This window comes from Oncorhynchus gorbuscha, linkage group LG08 (genome assembly GCF_021184085.1).
Source record: "Oncorhynchus gorbuscha isolate QuinsamMale2020 ecotype Even-year linkage group LG08, OgorEven_v1.0, whole genome shotgun sequence".
NCBI classification, from domain to species: Eukaryota; Metazoa; Chordata; class Actinopteri; order Salmoniformes; family Salmonidae; genus Oncorhynchus; species Oncorhynchus gorbuscha.
Window position 1 is genome coordinate 71,078,994 of NC_060180.1, and position 6,466 is coordinate 71,085,459.

The window sequence follows — 6,466 nt, forward strand, 5'->3', positions numbered from 1 at the left end:
ATTGTGTTAGAAACTGAATGAATCAGCAGATAGTCAGTCCTTGTTTTTGTAAAGTCACCTCAGTAGAAAGTTGCCACAATGATTACTGTAGTAACGCTAACAGGGCAGAACAGTGGCGACTGTCTGGACAATGAGCCCCGAATGACCTCTTGCGACATGTTCAGCCCCAATGGGGTGAGATTCCAGAAAGGACATGGCGTGACAGCGGAACCGTGGGCAAATGCCAGGAGACAGGCCTGCCCTACTTAGCAACCTCCAATCCTAGCCTAACTAAATAATAAAATAAAATATAGGCCTATGATCTTAACACTACATTAGGTTAGCAGATATAGGCTAATTTCAGTTAGGCTAAGTCTGTCCGGCATGGACTAGTCGTGTCTTCCTCTGCATATTTTTGGGCTACGGCTAGTAAAGGCTGACTTAGCAAGACTACAGTAAAGGTCACAGTGGAGGAGATACTGTAGCACTATTCCTTGTGTTCCTTGGTAGCGTCCGCTGTGTACTTCGTGGCAGTTGCCCTGTCTAGCTGTATCCTTTCTCTAAGTATCGTTTTAACATCTATTTTAATACACTTAACTGTAGTACTGAGATTGTTTTCCAAACAAAAATGCATTATAAATTCAACTTATTATTATTAATTTTATGATGGCCGGTCCTTTTGTAAACTTCATATCCACATATCATAATGTAGGCTGTAACCTCTTGCTGGCATATCATAATGTAGGCTGTAACCTCTTGCTGGTATATCATAATGTAGGCTGTAACCTCTTGCTGGTATATCATAATGTAGGCTGTAACCTCTTGCTGGCATATCATAATGTAGGCTGTAACTTCAACCCCTCTGCTTGCAGTGGAATATGTTGAGAAAAGACTGTTGGTTAAGTGGTTCTCTCATTAAAATCACACCGTCTGAAAGGTAAGCCATCAAAGCTTTTATCCTACATGCCAAACATACCCAGCCTGGCCAAATCTACACTGGCCAAATCTGGACGACACTGGGCCAAATATGACTCCCAATCACCTGCCCGGTTGTGATACAGCCTGGATATCGAACCAGGATGTCTGTAGTGAAGCCTCATGCACAGAGACGCAGTGCCTTAGACCGCTGCACAGCTCGGGAGCAATTAGTTTAAAATCAGCTGTGTTTGCTAGGGATGAAGACAAAGTGCGAAACCTCTCGAGCCCCTGAGGACTGGAGTTCCCACCGCCCCATCCCTGTTCTAGAGTGTAGGCCTCTACCTGCGAAGCCTTCAAAGTGTGCAAGACAGATAAAGCATGTGCTATCACCATGGGAACTGTGAATTCACCCTTGGTTCCCAGACAAACTGCTGGGCCCGGGGGGGGGGCATGGTTACATCAATTCAAGGCTAAAGCAATATGCCTTGCGTATCAAGTTATTCCTTGAAAAACAGACACATCTTCACCCGCTTTTTCTAACAGCCTAATAGCTCTTCTCTTTTCCCATTGTCAAGCAGACACTCACGGTAGTGCTGTCCAACACGTCTCCCAGAAGAACCCGGGTAACCTTAAGTCAGAAACACAGCCATTTATCCCAGCTTTACGAGCGTGACTGAGTTAAGGCCTTCTACTGTAACTAGCCCACGGGTTGACCACAATGCATTTCTATGGAACAGCATTTATCCATAAAGCTGACGATGTTACAGTGTTGTAAACACGCTATAACGTATGTCATAACCATTCATTTCTTCAATAATATCATGACAAATGCAGATATAGGGGACTGACTCCGTAAGCTGCGAGTTGACTGCAAACAGCCATGGGATGTTATTTTAGTCTCAAGAACTGGCAACATGTTGTGAATGAACACAACAGGATTAGACGCTTACATGCCACAGTGTGAGGCTTAAGCTTTCTGGTTGAATATGTAGCCTAACCAAAGAAACAGATCCTAGCCTATATCATTGCCCTTGGCTAAAGCTCTTCGACCACTCACATAGGAAGACGTATAACAAAGGTTCTTCGACTCGTCACAATGGTTATATAGGAAACTTTTAGTCAGAATGGACAGCACGTATTAAAGTGAAGAGGAGCAAGAAAAGATTCCTGAAACTATTTCAGTTCTGAAAAGGAATTAAATAAAAAATGTAATTAAAAACTCAGGTTTTCCGAATGTAAAAGGTGTGACAACTGCAAACTTTGGTAGGTTCAGGGAAATTCAAATATTTTTCACTGATGACAGATGTCATTCATTCAACCAGATCCTACCAAGTATAGACTAGTGTTTTTAACTCAAACTTTTGCCCCAAGAAACAGACCTGCTATGAACACAAAAAGAGCAAGCCTGGAGCGCCAAAGAGGCCAGAGTCCAGAATTCTAGCGCAAACCCACACAACAATTACATGAAAGCTTCATTCATCAAACCGAACATGGCCAATCCTGATTCTATAAGCTGCTGACATCTGGATTGTTGCCCACTAATCCTTGTTATAAGGAGTGAGAAAGGAGGTGGGGGGGGTGTGGGGGGAGTCATATCTTCTGCTTCATTGTGCAGTAGCCGATCATGTGAGAGTCACATTGGGAAAAGTTCCCAGTTGTTCATGAGAAAGAGGGGCAGCCAGGAGAACAGGCTACAGAGCCATACAGAGGCATCTCCATACACATTCAGTCTGAGATTACTGTGTTGAATATGAAAAGGCTAACCAATATTGTCACCACAAAAAACAGAATCTTCATGACATTTACGTCAATTAGCAGATGTTCTTATCCAGAGCAACTTACAGGAGCAATTATGGTTAAGCACCTTGCTCAAGGGCACAGCAACATATTTTTTCACCTAGATATTCAACACAGAAACCAATCTGTTACTGGCCCAACGTCCTTAAACACTAGTCTACCTACCTACCTGCCACCCATTCAACCACAGCCGTGAGGTGAACATCAAACACACTGGGGGGTCTGTTGTCAATTAGAATATTGTGGAGATTTTCATACACGGAGATCAACGACCTGGATGAATAAGGATATTACTTACAAAGTAGAGACTTCTAGAATATAATTGACTTGACACACACAGCATAGAGATGATAACATGTGTGCCGTGCATAGTTAAGTTGCAAAGCCATGTGTGTCAAAGGTTGTGAATAACAATACCTTTGTTTAGACATTCAAGTAATCACCAAGGTCATTATAGGATAGGGACGCCAGGGAGTGACTGGGACTTGTCAAGGGCAGGCATGCGCAGTAGGCTACTTGAGCTTGTCAAGTTCCCCTGGTGCAGTTTCGGCTTCAATGTAGCCTACGTTATGGTTTTAAATAGAAATGTAGCATTCTGAGTCAAATGTTCTGCACACATTGGCATTGTGTATTTATTTGCAAACCGAGGTTAGTTCATTCATAGCCTATTTCAATGCAAAATAATTGCTCGACATGATTTGCGTTGAGATAAAGAATTTTGTTGGACTTCTACACGCACACCAGCGTTGAAAAACTGGATTTGTTTAGATAGTCTACTGTACCTGGCTATAGCTTAACGGGGCCTTTTAGCTTCTATGACCAGCAAGAAATCGATTATATAAACACAATGTCTGTTTCACACGGTCTTGCTGATAGAGAATGAGATATTAGACTGTGGGGCGCGAAGGTTTACCCATGCAGATGAAATATCATGACGAGATTATTATTTGTTTTTTTTAAATGCTAACGTTACTAACTTCAATCCCATTTAAGAACCCTACTCGAGGTTAATTTTACTACGATTATCTCTAGGTAGCGATGAGTCCAGGTCAACCAAGTGTGTACATACCTCGTGAAAATAGGCTACTCACCATGTGCTGAGAGTAACTACAGCCCGCTCGGCTCAACCGAACATGACAAACCTCCCATACAGAAGTGTACTCTTAAAGAGCCTACGAGTTCTCCTTATAGTCCAAATGACTGTTATTTTCTGAGGTAGACTTGCTGTGGCAGCCAAAACAACCAACATACTCCATCTAAAAACGTGAAGCTATACATTTACATTTAAGTCATATACGGATATAGAAACAAAGCCCTTTACTTTCATATCAGGTTAACATAATTCCACAAAATGCAAAAAAAATATATATATACACTTAATGTACCCCGTTTTAAAACGGGTGTATCACAGTTGCAGCCGATAGTATTTTTCAGTGACAACACGTTTCTGGGCGGACTTCCGTTTCACACAGGTGTTCAAAGCACGTTTAATAATTAGCACAGGTGGTCACGGTCTTCCGTAAATACACCCGGTGTGCTGTAAATTTGAAAGATGTGGGAACACCAACCCTATAAAAAGTGTATATCAATTTAACCTTTTGTTTTTTGAAAATTATTTCTAGCTAATATGAAGGATACGGGTTCCAAACCCATACTGCAAGCGATGTTTAATATTCTAGCTAATATGAAGGATACGGTTTCCAAACCCATACTGCAAGCGATGTTTAATATTCTAGCTAATATGAAGGATACGGTTTCCAAACCCATACTGCAAGCGATGTTTAATATTCTAATCTAGCTAATATGAAGGATACGGTTTCCAAACCCATACTGCAAGCGATGTTTAATATTCTAATCTAGCTAATATGAAGGATACGGTTTCCAAACCCATACTACAAGCGATGTTTAATATTCTAGCTAATATGAAGGATACGGTTTCCAAACCCATACTGCAAGCGATGTTTAATATTCTAGCTAATATGAAGGATACGGTTTCCAAACCCATACTGCAAGCGATGTTTAATATTCAGACTGAGCATTTCCATACCCCCCCGTACAGAAGACGCCTTCATCCAATGATTTAACATTGTGTAATGTAAAGGAATTAACTGATGAGAGTCGTGGTCAAGGGCTACATTGTAGCCTAGATTTCAATAACACACAGAGCTACAATCATGATCCAATCAACCATTGACACCTGCCAACTAGCCTACATAAAACGATAGGCAAAAATAGTCATTATGACATGCTGGCAGTAAAACATAATTGGTTATATATAGCCTAATATATCCATATGCTCTCTAAAATCAAGGACGCCAATAATATGACGCTTTACGTTAACATTACTGTCATCATGGCCATTCATGTTAGTCAATCCATTGTATTGTTAGACTATTTCGGCTTTTTAAAAGCTGCATTTATTATGATACGATTCTAATCACACCCTTACCGCTCTTCGATTGTGCCAATCGTCTGGTAATTGTATGCTCCCTCGACCCGAGGTTTCTTTCAACGTTCACTATATTGTGTTCCTTCACTGGCACAAGCAACCTTGAGCATGCTCTTTATGGATAGAAAAAAAAATCGAGTTCTAATAGATGAAAACGTCACTTCCTGTCGCACGTCTCCTCTTAGCCGAGGAGCGCTGGCCTTGCCATGTGTTCTAGTATAGAACTTCTAGAAGGTGTGCGCTCTTGAGAAAGCAACGTCGGCAATGGTTTCTAGGCCTATGTGTTTTGACCATTTAATTTGACACATTCACATGACATAGGGTGTTTGCATAACATTAGTGAGGGTTAAATATTTTGACATGTACACAGACATGTAGAATCGTGGTCGCAGTTGATTTTGCTCACCCGGCGCGCTCCGTGGACTTCACTTCGCATTAGTGGATGGTTCCAAAAGAGAAAACTGCCTGTTTAGCGTGCTAAATCAAGTGTATCTTCGCTTTTCAGTGTGACGACTTTCACGCTTTGCGCAGGAGTTTGCCAGTGAACGACTGGCTGGCGGCATCATAGTCTAGGCTGCACACCATGAACAACCAACAATTCATTGCAACATTTTCATATACCATTCCGTCAATAAACATGTAATCTCTGAACATATAGGATTTACCCTAAATATGAATTGGTTTGAATGCGATGTGACTATATGCAGGTTGCTCAAAATAAAAATGAAGGGTGTTCTTGTAACGATTTTTGTCCAAATATAATTTGGATAACTCAATTTGCGCAGACGTGAGATGACATCAATGTAATTCGGCTTTAGGCTATTTCAGTGATATAGTACAGGCGAGGCGCCTTTTGCCTATGCAATAGCCAAATCAACGTTTAGGGTAGGCCTAAGTCAGATATAAGGGCTTTACTTGTAGGTAGGGTAGATTTCTTGTGTCTCAGACAATTATTGTAAAAAAAACATATTTCTATATATATGTATATATATATATATATACATACATATTTTTTAAAAACGTTTACACAGCAGACATGATTTTACGCACTATACATGCCTGATGAAACCATAACTGTGACACATTTTGCAGGGTGTCCAAAAAATTTTTTAAGTAGTTTGTTTCATCCGACTGGTCAGGAATAAGGACCTCTCTGTATTCAAAATGGTTTATTAAACAGTAATTACGCCAAACAGTTTGACAGACCGGAATTCTGCATGAGATTATGCCAAAACTACCAAACCAGTCGGACGCAGGCCTACAGTTACACATGAATAGGAAAATCAGACTTCATGGGAACAAAAGTCAGTTTTCTTTGCAACA

The 6,466-nt window shown here is 40.9% G+C and overlaps 1 protein-coding gene across 2 annotated transcripts in view; it reads right to left on the bottom strand.

The window, feature by feature from the left end:
* The window catches only part of LOC124042145 (transferrin receptor protein 1-like), a 29,187-nt gene extending 23,902 nt beyond the window's left edge, over window positions 1-5,285 (bottom strand). The window contains exon 1 of one of the 2 annotated variants that reach the window (XM_046360520.1): window positions 5,144-5,285. The gene's annotated coding sequence lies outside the window, so the exon portion shown is untranslated. Of the gene's footprint in view, window positions 1-3,785; window positions 3,898-5,143 lie in introns of those variants that run through there. The other variant, XM_046360521.1, reaches the window with a different exon arrangement.
* Between the last annotated feature and the right edge of the window lie 1,181 nt (window positions 5,286-6,466).